Below are 14,247 nucleotides of genomic sequence, written 5' to 3' on the forward strand. Positions count from 1 at the left end.
TTACAGCAGTAACACTTACCTGGAGGCACCATGCGTCCATTCCTGGAAAGACAGTAGCTGTGACCTGTGTTTCAACCTCTCAGTTCCTGTGGTTGCAACACATTCATTATTTCTAATAGTGGGCTGCGACTGACAGCTTCCACAAAACAGCTGCAGCCTTGATTCATTCACCTCCCTTCATGGGTGAGTGACTCTAAATGCTGAACCCCCAATGTTTACAAACATCAACCACATCAAACACAGGTAAGTGCATTGCAATCACAAGCTTGAGAGAACTTAGGCCCCTGTTACACAATTCGGAGAGGAACAGGGGCGTGCTTGCCAGTATCTGGACCAACATTTCCTGGGTAACTATCAAGGCACCAAGTTAGAAATCCAAGTCTCTGATTTTAACTCAGAATTTGAGACTTTTTTGGAGAGTTCAGGGCAATGGGGCAATTACCTATCGGAAGTTCAGACTTCCTGGGCAATTCCCAGGAATCCATTCAAGGGGTATGTTTGGTCTCTGGGGACCCGGAGACTGGGCGATCCAAGCCATTACATTGCAGCTTGACACCGGAGTTACTAAAGCATTTGAACATCAGTAGTGCCAAAGCATTGATATAATACCAGCTGAGGCTCCAGACCCCCAAATTTGTTTTGAATTGAAATAGCTTTTACCAGGAGTTGTGTCTCCACTATTATTAATTGGAACAGTAAATTGCTCCTCGACCATTTGCTTTTGAATTGAGTCCCTCATAAAACACAGAACTATAATTTTTTTTTGTTATGAAACCAAATCCAACAGTTGCAGAGCTGACAGTCAGACACTGCATAAAACATCTCAGCCATAACAGTGCGCGCAATTGAATTATGTTCGCAAATCGGTTTCTTCTCACCTTTTACAAATAGACCATTAATACATTCTAAAGCTTTTAATGTTTGCCTGTGTAGGTCCTTAATGGGCGTTAATGGAATGGGCCGCAGAACTAAAGGGTGTAAGGTCGCCACACTCCACATTTGCAATGTTAACACGGGCTTTCTAGTTGTAAATGGAGGTCATAAATCGTGAGTATAATTATAATATATCGTTTAGAGGTTTGTGGGCCACGTCCTTGTTGCACATAGACTAAGGCAGGAGAATCCCGTGTAATCCCAAAAACAGGATTGGCACTGGGTGACAGACCCGTCCCCAGTCTCCAGTTCCGCCCGGTGGTCACGGCGGGATTCCCGTCCCGCGTTGACGGGAACATGCAAACAATTACTTTTCATTAATTCGAATGCGATGAATGGGTTAGAAGCTCAGATCTCTATTCCCCCTCCCCCCCCCCCCCCCCCCCTCCGACATGCTCCATCCCTCCCAGCCAGGAGTCACCCGGACATGATTTGGTGGAAGTATATGCAAACGCAGTCCTGGCACCATGGCCTTTGATGGGGAGCAAGGAGGTTAAGTACTTTTTTCAATGTCTTTGGGCTTGGTGGGGGTGTATGTATGCCTGGAGCCCTGGGACTAGTGAAGACCAACTTGTGACAAGGATGTGAACTCGGAATGTCGACCTCGGGATTGGAATGACCCCCTCAGCATCGGGGTCTCCCCCTCGGGATCGGGGTGTTCCCCTCGGGATTGGGGTACCGTGGCTGAACCTCCCATTGCTGCTTTAAAAGACTAGCAACTCACCCCTTGTGTGTTACCTACAGGATCCTGACTGTTTAAATTGTTGATGGCTGCCAGTACCCTGGAGATGCTCTGAGGTCTCCTGATCATCCAGTCATCCATCGACCCCACCCATCTGCAAACCCTCATGTGTCTGCGGAAGAATCGAGGGGATGGGCGTGGCTATGATCAATCTCTGGACCAGCAGGTGTTGGCACTCCTCGTCGCACTCCTTCGATGTTAAGCTCCACAGCAGAGGAAGCAGGGGATTAATAGAGTTAATCCCACACAAAGGACATTCAGGCCCTGAAAGCAGAATTTAAGGAGCGAGGAAGTAGATTAAAAAACAGGACGAAGAAGATAATCTCTGGATTACGTCCAGTGCCACATGCTCGTGAGTATAGAAATAGGAGGTTAGTCCAGATGACTGTATCGCTGGAGAGATGGGGCAGGAGGGAGGGCTTTAGATTTCTGGACCATTGGAACCGTTTTGGGGGACGGTGAGACCTGTAACAGGCACCTGAACCGAAATGGGACCAGTGCCCTTGCAGGGGGGTTTGCTAGTGCTGTTGGGAAAGGTTAAAATTTCTTGGCAGGGGCCTGGGGCCCTGAGAGAGGGTTCAGCAGGAATTGTGACACAGCCACAATTAGAGGAGACATCAAGTGAATCAGGAAGGCATAGAATGTCGAGCCAGCCAAGTCACAAGGGAGTTTGGCAGGATTGGATGATTTTTATCTTAATGCAAGAAGTCTGACGAGCAAGACAGATGAATTGAGGGCACAATTCGGGCAGGATGCATGTGGGCAGCATGCTGGTCTATTTGCATCGATGGATCACGCCTCCCCGTGGCTCCTACCGGCAGCGTGAAAATGTTCAGATTCTCCGCTGGTGGGAGTACTTAGATTCCGGAACAGAGAATCCAACCTTCATACCTGCTCAAGTTTTATATCCTGGATAAAATATAAAATGAGGTCGCTTTGACCTTTCCAAGTCATAGTTAGGAATGGGATCAAATGTTGGGTTAAATAATCAAACATGAGCCCATTTCTAAAAGTCCAAAAACATGTTTTTAAACTCAGCATATACGATAACACTATAACATACCGAGGCACGAGGTAATTTAATTTCATAAATACTATGGCTATACTGCCACAAAATGCTGCGTATCAATGCGCGTTTTGATCGGGGTGTGTCTGGTGCTTTCATTCTAAGATGTATGAGTTGTGTGAAGGATTCTGTCCCTCACTGATCCTGGTTATTTGCCAATTCCACACAATTCCATACCCTGGTAGAAAACTGAGGATCAGGCCCGGGGTTACCTGCCCATGTGAGGTGGCATGCATGGTGGAGGGGCTGAATGACCCCCTTATAGGTGAGTTGGGCCATTGAAGGGGTCCAGGGGTTGAGCCAGGGGATTGACAGATTGTGACAATCACTTCCTGCATGGAGAAGCTCCACTCGCTGGAGATGGATAGCGGGGCATTCCCGCCACTAGCTAATCCCGCCAAGAACAGACACTATTTTTTTCCCAGTTAGATTACGCACATGGGCGGGATTCTCCCGCAATTGGCGGGATGGCCCAAAGCCGGCGCCAAGAACGGTGCAAACCTCTCGGGCGTCGGTCCAACCGGAAGTTGCGGAATCCTCTGCACTTCCGGGGGCTAGGCCGGCGGTGGAGGGGTTGGCGCCACGCCAACCGGTGCCGAAGGGCCAGTGCGAGTTAGCACATGCACAGAACCGCCGGCGTGTTTCCTGCGCATGCGCAGGGGGGGTTCTCCACGCCGGCCATGGCGGAGCTCTACAGAGGCCGGCGCGGAAGGAAGGAGTGCCCCCATGGCACAGGCCCGCCCGCAGATTGGTGGGCCCCGATCGCGGGCCAGGCCACCGTGGCCCCCCCCCCCCCCAAGGACTCACCTAGCCAGCCTCCAAGCCAGGTCCCGCCGTGATGGACCATGTCCATTTCACGCCAGCGGGACTGGCCAGGAAATGACGGTCGCTCGGCCCATCGGGGCTCGGAGAATTGCCTGGCGGGGGCTGCTGCCAACTGCTCCCAACCGGCGCGGCGTGATTCCCACCCCCGCCTAAAAGCCGGCGCCGGAGAATACGGCAGCCGGCGCGGAGCGGCGGGGTGGGATTCACGCCGCCCCCCGGAGTTTCTCTGACCGGCGGGGAGTCTTTACTGACAGAAGGTATCATAGATTATCATAGAATTTACAGTGCAGAAGGAGGCCATTCGGCCCACTGAGTCTGCACCAGCTCTTGGAAAGAGCACCCTACCCAAGGTCCACAGCTCCACCCTATCCCCATAACCCAGTAACCCCACCCAATGCTAAGGCCAATTTTGGACACTAAGGGCAACTTTTATCATGGCCAATCCACCCAACCTGCACATCTTTGGACTGTGGGAGGAAACCGGAGCACCCAGAGGAAACCCACGCAGACACGGGGAGAACGTGCAGACTCCACACAGGCAGTCACCCAAGGTCGGAATCGAACCTGGGTCCCTGGCGCTGTGAAACGGCAGTGCTAACCACTGTACCACCATGCCGCCCGAGTTTTCAGACCCTTCGTCAGAACTGAAGGGTTGAAAACTGCAGTTTCTACAGCTCAAACACATTCTCCCTCACTTCAGTTATGATGAAGAGTCAAAGGACTCGAAACGTTAACTCTGTCTCTGTCCTAGTAGCTGCTGACAGACCTGCTGAGGTTTTCCCCACATCCTCTCTACTTGGCCCGTTCCTCTGTTGCCTTATTTTAAAAAAAAATTTAAAGTACCCAGTTCATTTTCTTTTCCAATGAAGGGACAATTTAGCGTGGCCAATCCACCTACCCTGCACATCTTTGGACTGTGGGAGGAAACCGGAGCACCCGGAGGAAACCCACGCAGACACGGGGAGGATGTGCAGACTCCGCACAGACAGTGACCCAAGCCGGGATCAAACCTGGGACCCTGGAGCTGTGAAGCAATTGTGCTAACCACAATGCTATCGTGCTGACCCGTGCTGTCCGATCGAATCCCTGTCCCCCATGGTGAATAAGAATCCCAATCAAGTAGGCCATTTACATCAGCTAGTTCCACATCTATTTACCTCTGACTGTTCTCATTTTGGGCTTTCACTAGGAGGTGGTGGGTTTATCCTGAAATAAAAGAGGTATAATTTGCACTGTTTAATTGTGATTTGGAGTTTAAACATCAAATACTCAGCAGACAATGAGTTAATTTAAATTTAGATATTTAGGTACCGTTTACATCAAACAACCTCTTTCAGCGTCTGTGTTTAGATTTCTGGACCTTACCATTTACGCAGTCAAAAGAGCCACTCAGAAAATACAGACTGTAGCATGGCCAAATTGCGTCAACATTGACATTTTCTCTTACCACACGGGTTTTATTTTGGTAAAGCGATGGGACAAAATGACAGGTTGGATAATCAAAAGCGAGGCCATTTTTAAATATCCACAAGTGGCAATTCAGGTTGATTATTCTCTTTTCTGAGGAGTTGGTACAATTAAAAAGCGAACCCAAAATATCGCAGGGCAAATTCAGGACTGTGTTTATTATCACAACATGGAATATGGCCGATGTGCCAGAAATATGGTGACAGTTAAATCTTGTTTAATGTACAAACTGTTTTCTGTTCAAAGCTTCATCCCTTTAGTCACCCCACATGCCTCCACGTCTCTTCATTCTGGCTTTATTGAGAATTCTTACAAGGTATCAATGCAACCTAGGTTCAAATTGCTCCCACGTGTCAGAGAGGGTTCTTGGAAAAAAATCCTCTACATTGAAGCCACAGAGACAATATGTGCATGGCACATATTGGCAAATGTCGGAAAAGTGAAGAGGTTTCGACTATAATTTTTTTTTTCAACAGGTTCCAAAGTTTCCGCCAGTTTTCAAGCTCGAGGGACTGAATGGCCTACTCCTGTTCCTATGTTCCTCTGGACAAGACCGTGACTGATTCCTGTTCTCTTGAAGGTTCTGATTCTTCCTTGAGGGGTAGGTACTCAGGCTCAGGCAGCAATATCACCTTTGCTGCAGTTATTTTTCTGTGAATTTAGCAGTGAGTATGTTATGGCTATTTGACTGTGGGTGCCGTCACAGCCAAGGCCAATTCTGTCATCCAAACATGCACAATTTTCAAAAGAGGTTATTAGACAGTAATGATGAACAGATACCCTTGACTCAGTAAGCAAAGCGGCCAGTGAATGCAGAGTTGTTGCTATTCTAGCCAATGTCATCGCACTCAGCACTGATGGGAATGAAGCCTGGGACCTCCTGTCCTTATGACGCAGCCCCCCCCCCCCCCCCCAGAAAATACCTTTGTTGATTATGTTGTTGGGGTGGCTGCTGCTGTGTAGACAACTCAAAGTGAACCCATATATATATCCCCAACGTAACCTGATCTATCATGGGAAGCCCTTTGGTACTACAGCAGCCGTTTGGGTGTCACAGTGCCATGGGACTGGTCAAACATGGGAGCCTCCGCAGTTGACCCTGCCCTGGCCTCCTGACACCAATGTTTGTGCTTTACCCCTTCTGGTCAGCGGAGAGAGAATCCTGTCTGTAGTCCTCTCCTTCTGGCTGCGTTTCACTAAGCTTCATGGATGACGGTTCAGTACCATCCAGCGCCATTACATAAAGGCTACAGAAGATATTTATGGTCTTAGCCTGCAGAACATTGCAAACATGATAAACTGCATCCTCTACCTCCTGTGAGGTATGATTCTGCCTTGTAACCACAGCTGGAATTCATCCATGATGTTGTCAGTCACAAATTATCTCGTGACTTGAAGATTAAAATCAGATTTACCCAATAAGATGTTGGGGAGGCTGGATCAGCCCTTAACTTTGCAGTAAGTACAATGTGCATCCTACAGTTAATGGTTAAAACATATTTTAACCTTTACTTTTGATGGGTTCCTATGCGTGTTGTGGGGAGAGTGAATGCAAGCAAAACAATGATAACTTACGGAACTGGACTTACGTGGGACTGTTCCCCCTCTGTCACTGCAACCTCAGTGCGATGGAAACTGCTTGTGTGCAAACCTGGCAACACCACCGGAGCAGAGCAGGATCTGCTCCAGGAACGTCCCAGCCATGGCGTCATTTACCCCAAATTCGGAACAGAGAGAGAGTGTATGGCAGACATCGTGAGAGTGAACACAATTTATATTTAAATTCATCGGACACTGTGATCTAGAACAGTTAACATCTCCACGTAGTAGAAAAGGAGTAAAAGAGACGGCAGTGAATCAGTACCGAGCCCTCGATGTTGAGGTTGGTGATACATTTGAAGTGTGTGGGAGGAAGAGAAGGCTGGGGGACTAGTGTGGACCACCCGATCCCCAGGAGAGTTTTTCATCCTTAATCATGCCCAGAAATAAAACTTCCTTTTCTTATACCAGAGACAGGTTAGGTTAGCTTGCTGAATGTTACCAATTGCCAATTGGTTGTCAGAGTCCATTCAGTTACAGGCAGCGAGTGCACAGTGCATGCATTCCAGCGATTCATCCTGTTAAAAGGGTCTCTGTTCAGGTCCATTCTATTGTACAAAACTCTGTTAAATACAGACCACTGAAGATATTTATGTCTAAGTCTGCAAAACATTGCAAGCGTGATAAATGGTGTGCTCTCGCTCCCTGTGAGCAATGATGTTAAGCTGCCTTGTGACACCAACTGGAATTCATTCATGATATTGTCAGTCATGAGTTACCAGGCGAGTTCCACGTGGAAATTAAAATCATATTTCATATTGAACCATTAAATATTTCTTATCCAATATACAAGCTCATTGGGAGAACCTCCCAATGTTAAAAATAAATAAGCCAGTGCAGCAGGAGTTAAAACAATACCATTTGACTCAATATGACGATTCTAGCTTAGGAATAATTGACAATGAACAAGTGTTTGATAAATTAATACTACAGCCCTCTATCTCATTCCAATGCGCAGGTTAGTGCCTGTATTAAAACAGCTCAGGGATGTCACACAACTGCATAAAACACCACTCCACTAATTTTTTTTCACATGTATTATTATCACATGTATTGGGTATACAGTGAAAAGTATTGTTTCCTGCATGCTGTATAACCAATGCATACATTACATAGGGAAGGAAGGGGAGACTGCACAATATAATGTTACAGTTATAGCAAGGTGTAGAGAAAAGATCAACTTTTCTAATATCAGACACAGTCATTTCTAAACTTCTTGGGCGTCATTCTCCGACCCCCCAGCGGGTCGGAGAATGGCCGTTGGCCGCCGTGAATCCCGCCCCCGCCGCCCGCCGAAGTCTCCGGTACCGGAGATTGGGCGGGGGCGGGAATCGGGCCGCGCCGGTTGGCGGGACCCCCCGCTCAATTCTCCAGCCCGGATGGGCCGAAGTCCCGCCCAGAAATTGCCTGTCCGCCGGCGTAAATTAAAGTTGGTATTTACCGGCGGGACCAGGCGGCGTGGGCGGGCTCCGGGGTCCTGGGGGGTGGGGGGGGCGGGGCGATCTGACCCCGGGGGGTGCCCCCACGGTGGCCTGGCCCGCGATCGGGGCCCACCGATCCGCGGGCGGGCCTGTGCCGTGGGGGCACTCTTTCCCTTCCGCCTCCGCCACGGCCTCCACCATGGCGGAGGCGGAAGTGACTCTCCCCACTGCGCATGCGCGGGAAACTGTCAGCGGCCGCTGACGCTCCCGCGCATGCGTCGCCCCGAATGCCATTTCCGCGCCAGCTGGCGGGGCAACAAACGCCATTTCCGCCGGCTGGCGGGGCGGAAATCCCTCCGGCGTCGGTCTAGCCCCTCAATGCCGGGGCTCGGCCGCCAAAGATGCGGAGCGTTCCGCACCTTTTGGGGCGGCGCGATGCCCGTCTGATTGGCACCGTTTTGGGCGCCAGTCGGCGGACATCACGCCGTTGGGGGAGAATTTCGCCCCAGGTATTGATGATTATTATTTCATGGCTGTTTTTGTTCACTGGGCCCATTAACACACAGAGCCCGGCCTTTGCCACCAGCACCTGAATGTTCAGCCAAAGGCTCCCCAGTAAGCTCAGATTTGCCAGTTCCAACGTCTGTGTCACCTCACAGCTGTTTAAAGGATATTAGTGCTCACACACATTCGCATTAGGTATTTTATCTGTGAACATTTACTTTACCAGGCTAACGACTGCCAACCCTCTAGTGAAGCTGCGCACTCTGCAGGAAATGGGCATGCTGTACAAGAGCCCGCAGTTACAGAGCTCACATCGGAAGACATGGAGCCCCGGGCCAGGAGGGCAAACATTGTGGATGGGTTCTCCATCCAGCGCTGTCGGAAGCGCGATCGGGCAGAGAATGGCGCGTCAGTCAAAAATCGAGGTCGCCGCTGGACGCCCAATGGAATGCCATGCTCCGGCGCGTCGAGTGTCGGGAATGCGTTCCATGCCGCTCGCTGGTGTGGGCGTGCAAATTGTACAATAACGGCCGTTAGCATATCGTTAACGGGCCCAACCCGATATTCTCCGGCCTCCCGAGGTGGAGCGCCCCCAGTGGTATGGGTGCTCCTCCCCCACCAGGGTCGGAGAATCCCGCCCCAGGTCTCCCCTTCAAACTTCAGAAACCTCAAGTTCACTGTATTTCCCCCTTACACACATGGCCATTATATTGTGAATCCACTGGCTGGTAAAGAATGATTAACTGTTCAGGTTATTCGTTATTCACAGCTCGAGAATGCAAAATGTCGGTTCAATGATTCTGTCACAACTTTCCTCAGAATCTGCAACACAGATAAAGACCTTTGGGTTAATTACTGCTTTATTAAGAAATGCAAGTCGGAGGAGGCCATTTTGCCCATCAAACCAACTTCACTATTCAGTCAGATCGTGACTGAACTGATTGTAGCTTCAACGCCACTTCCCTCCCTGTTCCCCATCAATTTGCGAACCAAAAACATGTCAACCTTGAATATATTCAATGACACAACCTCCACTCTTTCTTTCTAGAAAATTCCAAAGGTTTGCGATTCTCTGAAGGAAGAACATATGAATAATGAGCAGGAATCGGCCATTCAGCCCCTCAAGCCTGCTCCGCCATTTAATTTTCTCATGGCAGATCTGATGGTAACCTCAAACCTGCATCCAGCTCTCCCCTGATTACCCAGCTCCCTCTTGCTGACCAACAATCCATTCACCTCTGCCTTAAAAATTGTCGGATTCTCCGGTCACCCAGCTGCGTGTTTATCGTGCGCTGCCGGTGGGATTCTATCTTCCCGCCGCTTGTCAATGGGGTATCCCATTGAAACCACCAATGCCGCCTGGAACCTCACGGGAGAGATGTGGCCATGTGTCCTCACTTAACTTTATCCTTCATGGAGCCTGTCAACAATTGAGATATCGAGGACACATCTCCCACATCTTCCTTCCTCCACGGCATCTTCGCACTGATGCCGACTCCCACCAGCTTCCTGAGGTTCCTGGGCGTCCGGATCATCATTCTCCGATGAGCTCTCATCCTGCTCCAGTTCGCCCTCTGGAAAGGTCGCCTCTTTGCTTTGCCAGATTGTGAAGGGTGTAACACACTGCGATGATGCGGGGAACCCTATTGGGTGTGTATTGCAGTGAGCCACATGATTGCTCCAGGCAGCTGGAGCTCACCTTCAGAAGGTCTATGGTCTGCCCTGTAAGGGAGTGTGTGGAGCTGTTGACAGCATTGACAGGGAGTGGGAGTGACTCTGAGGGCAACGCACTGGTGTCATCAGCCAACATTCCAGTCAGGACCTCTTATCCCCAAGAAACAATCCCTACAGACGTTCTGGCCACTCGGAAATCCCAGGCACCTGGGAGTGACTGATGATGTAGGGGTCATGGCTGTGGTGATATGCATCACTGTAAATACACAAGGGGTTAATTTAAATACACTAGAACTAAATAAACACTAGAGGGAGCACCAGAGACACCATGACACACAGACATTCAACCAATAGGTCAGTAAGATAGGACACGACCAATGGGCAGTCAAGACACACCCAGAGGTGACACTACCACAAGGGGGCTACCCATATAAAAGGACAGGGCACACATGCTCGGTCTCTTTCCATAGGCAACACTCAGAGAGACAGGGGCAGATCGGAAGCATCACACCCACCGCATGGATTAGAGCATCTGGTTAGTTAGATTGAGTTACTATAGTAAGATTAGCAGGAGAGTCGAATTCAAGTAGTAGAATTGTTAACTGTTCAATAAATGTGTTAAACCTATCTGCAAGTCTGAACCTTCCTTTGTCAGAGCACACATCAAGGAAGCAGCTTATGCTACATGAAGAAGCAGAACACAACACTGGCAACAATGGGATACTGTGCAGTCTGTGCCTGTGATGGTCACACACCAGTTGTACATAGATAAACGGGAGCTCAGGTAGTTTATAAACATTAGCGGCTGCTGCCATGGAGCCTGTATAGCCAGGTGAGGTGCAGTCTATTGCACCCTGCACTCTTGAGAAGCCTGAGATAACTGAAGCCGGTGAATCTTAGCGCCTGGCTATCCTCGTCCAGAGAAAGCTGGCAGAATGATGGGCTTTCCTGCAAAGCGCACTGATCACCTTTATGTAACAGTGGCATTGATAAGTGGCACAGCAGTGTCTCCAGGTGGCACCAGTAGTACCAGGACACCATCCTGCCCAAAGAGCATGCAGTCGGGGGCCTCTAATCCCCTGGGAGACTGACTGTCTGGTCCCTGTTGGCAGGGCCCAGTGCTGAACAGCGCTAGCCTGAGATCTCGGAGGCAAAGGGGTTGAATCCCAAAGCCTCAGGTGCCTCAGGAATCTGCACATTAGAGTGAGGCTCACTGCCTGGCTCGAATATGCAGATTTGCTAAAAAGCGATCCCACCCGATGTGTTGAGGACTGAGAGATTCCGCAGAGGTCCCCTGTTAATCCCTGGAAAGAACCAGAGGTAAAGAAATTGAGCGCCGTCGTCACCTTCAAAGCCATTGGCAGTGGGAAGCCTCCAACCCCATGTGACGTCACTTCTTCCCAAAGGAATTACATAAGTGATGTACTCTCGGGAAGAGGAGAGATGCCCAGCATTACCTCGCACTCATTTGTAATTAGGAGACTCTTCATCATAAACCCTAGTTTTGCCGAGTCATCTCCATTGTCCTCCTGCCCCTCCTGCCCATGGGTCCCCTTGACCATGTTTCTCCTGCCAGAGCTGCGTTTGGCATTACTACTCCCCTCTCACCGCCTCCTCAGCACCCTGACAAAGGCAGCATTGAGTCCTGGTCCATTTTCCCTTTTGCCTTCTCCCTGAAATGAAGCATTGAAGACAATTAATGATGAAAGGATCAGGAAAGTGAAGTTCTGAATATGAAACCGACGGGAAATGTAAATCTCCGCAGCTTTTCCTACTTTTCTTGCACGGCTCTGAAGCAGCGTGGCCGCTGAGATACCGGCACACATTGAGGTGACCACGATGGCGTCTCGGAAATGTGACATCCCATCTCGAGGCTCTATGCACGGTCACCTCCCGAGGTGGACCCCTACCCCCCAGCCCTCAACCCCCACCCTTTATCATATCTTTCCAGTCTACAGGCTGAAGGTGCCTCCGGTTAGCATCAACATTCCATCTGCAGATCAGTCCAAAGACAGGCAATCCCACGCACAGTGACTGTGAAACAACCCTGTACACCAAGCTGTGCGTTCTTTACTCTGGAACACACAGCTCTTGCCCCTCCCTGGAGCTGGATTACCCCAAAGACTCCTCCTGCTGCATGTCCTCTGCACCCCTGCACTGTCTCCTCTCTCTGACTTATGACCAGGAGGTCTGTAGAGCCCTGAACTGCCTGTAATGTGTGACTCCTTACCACACTGCCACAGGAATGTCTGTACTCTGTGACTCCTGACCACAGGCCCCAGACCAAGGACTTGGACCTTCACAGAGTCCCCCATTGCCATAAAGATTAAGGGCTCCAGCATCCCTCCCAAACTACCCTCATCTTCTGAGTCTCGTGAGTCCTGTCCTTCATGTGCCCCACTAACAACCCCCAGCTCCTATTCCAGAATCTGTGCGTATCGTCTTCCAGTCAAAATTGCTGTATCCCTTTGACCCCCCCCCTTCTTTGTCAGCATTTCACCCTTGTCGGGCTCCAACCTCCCACCTCTCAGCCTTCCATTGTTCCTTGCACTCAGCTCGAAGTCATGAACGAACTGGGGCGAGATTCTCCGGCCCCCCGCCGGGTCGGAGAATCGCCGGGGGCTGGCGTGAATCCCGCCCCCGCCGATTGCCAAATTCTCTGGCACCGGATATTCGGCGGGGGCGGGAATCGCGGCGCGCCGGTTGGCGGGCCCCCCCCCCACGATTCTCCGGCCCGGATGGGCCGAAGTCCCACTGCTAAAATGCCTGTCCCGCCGGCGTAGATTAAACCACCTACCTTACCGGCGGGACAAGGCGGCGCGGGCGGGCTCCGGTGTCATGGGGGGGGGGGGGGGGCGCGGGGCGATCTGGCCCCAGGGGGTCGGAGAATCTCGCTCCTTTTGAGAAGTACTGACGTGCACAAGTTGGACCTCAGGGGCGAAATTCTCCGGTATCGGCGCGATGTCTGCTGACTGGCGCCCAAAACGGCGCAAATCAGTCGCCCGGAGATGTCATTTCCGCGCCAGCTGGCGGGGCACCAAAGGCCTTTTCCGCCAGCTGGCGGGGCGGAAATTAGTCCGGCGCAGGGCCTAGCCCCTTAAGGTTGGGGCTCTGCCCCCCAAGATGCGGAGCATTCCGCACCTTTGGGGCGGCGCGATGCCCGACTGATTTGCGCCGTTTTGGGCGCCAGTCAGCGGACATCGCGCCGTTTCGGGAGAATTTCGCCCCTGAGGTCCAACTTGTGCACGTCAGTGCTTCTCAAAAGGTTTGCGGCCGACTATATTTCCCGCTGGCGTGATGCAAGATTGGAAGGCGTGACGATATTCCAGTGAGCAGCTGTTTGAATGAGCATTCACGGGATGTTAATGAACACCCCAATGATGTTCACGCCACTGAGCAGCAGGATAACCGACCAGCCTTTAACCCGTCACTGGGAGAATTGCAAACTGCTTTTACGCAGGCAGGACTTTTTGTCGGCCGCTAAAGTCTTCGCTCCTGGCCACCACGGGGCCTGCCAGAGGCAGGATGGGAGAATTCCCCCCGAACTGTCAAGTTTTATATTTGAAGATTGGTCCAGTGGATTGGCTAGCTGCAGTGAGACTGCAAACCAACTCCTTCAGGGCAGAAGGCATAACTAATTCTGAAAAGAATTGAATCAAATTCTAAAAAAGAATGAACTGGAACAATCAACCCAGAATTCCCTGTAACTTTTAACTTGGTCACTTGTTCAAAAACAAAAACCTGCCTTTAAGGCACTATCCCTTTAAATTCAAATAAGTGTTATTAATAAGGTCAGCACGGTGGCACAGTGGTTAGCACTGCTGCCTCACAGCTCCAGGGACCTGGGTTCAATTCCGGTCGCGGGTGACTGTGTGGAGTCTGCACGTTCTCCCCGTGACTGCGTGGGTTTCCTCCGGGTGCTCCGGTTTACGCCCACAGTCCAAAGATGTGCAGGTTAGGTGGATTAGCCATGATTAATTGCCCTTAGTGTCCAAAGATGTGCAGGGTATGTTGCA

At 50.7% G+C, this 14,247-nt stretch overlaps 1 long non-coding RNA gene across 3 annotated transcripts in view; it reads left to right on the forward strand.

Moving 5' to 3' along the window:
• LOC140394904 (uncharacterized) overlaps positions 1 to 10,858 on the forward strand; it is a 51,094-nt gene extending 40,236 nt beyond the window's left edge. Inside the window, exons 2-5 of one of the 3 annotated variants that reach the window (XR_011936070.1) lie at positions 934 to 1,047; positions 1,678 to 2,027; positions 5,510 to 5,634; positions 8,784 to 10,858. This is a non-coding gene — a long non-coding RNA (uncharacterized lncRNA). The remainder of the gene's footprint in view (positions 1 to 933; positions 1,048 to 1,677; positions 2,028 to 5,509; positions 5,635 to 8,783) is intronic. The other 2 variants (XR_011936071.1, XR_011936069.1) reach the window with 2 other exon arrangements.
• The last annotated feature ends 3,389 nt before the right edge of the window (positions 10,859 to 14,247 follow it).

The sequence above is a fragment of the Scyliorhinus torazame genome, chromosome 18 (assembly GCF_047496885.1).
Source record: "Scyliorhinus torazame isolate Kashiwa2021f chromosome 18, sScyTor2.1, whole genome shotgun sequence".
NCBI lineage: Eukaryota > Metazoa > Chordata > Chondrichthyes > Carcharhiniformes > Scyliorhinidae > Scyliorhinus > Scyliorhinus torazame.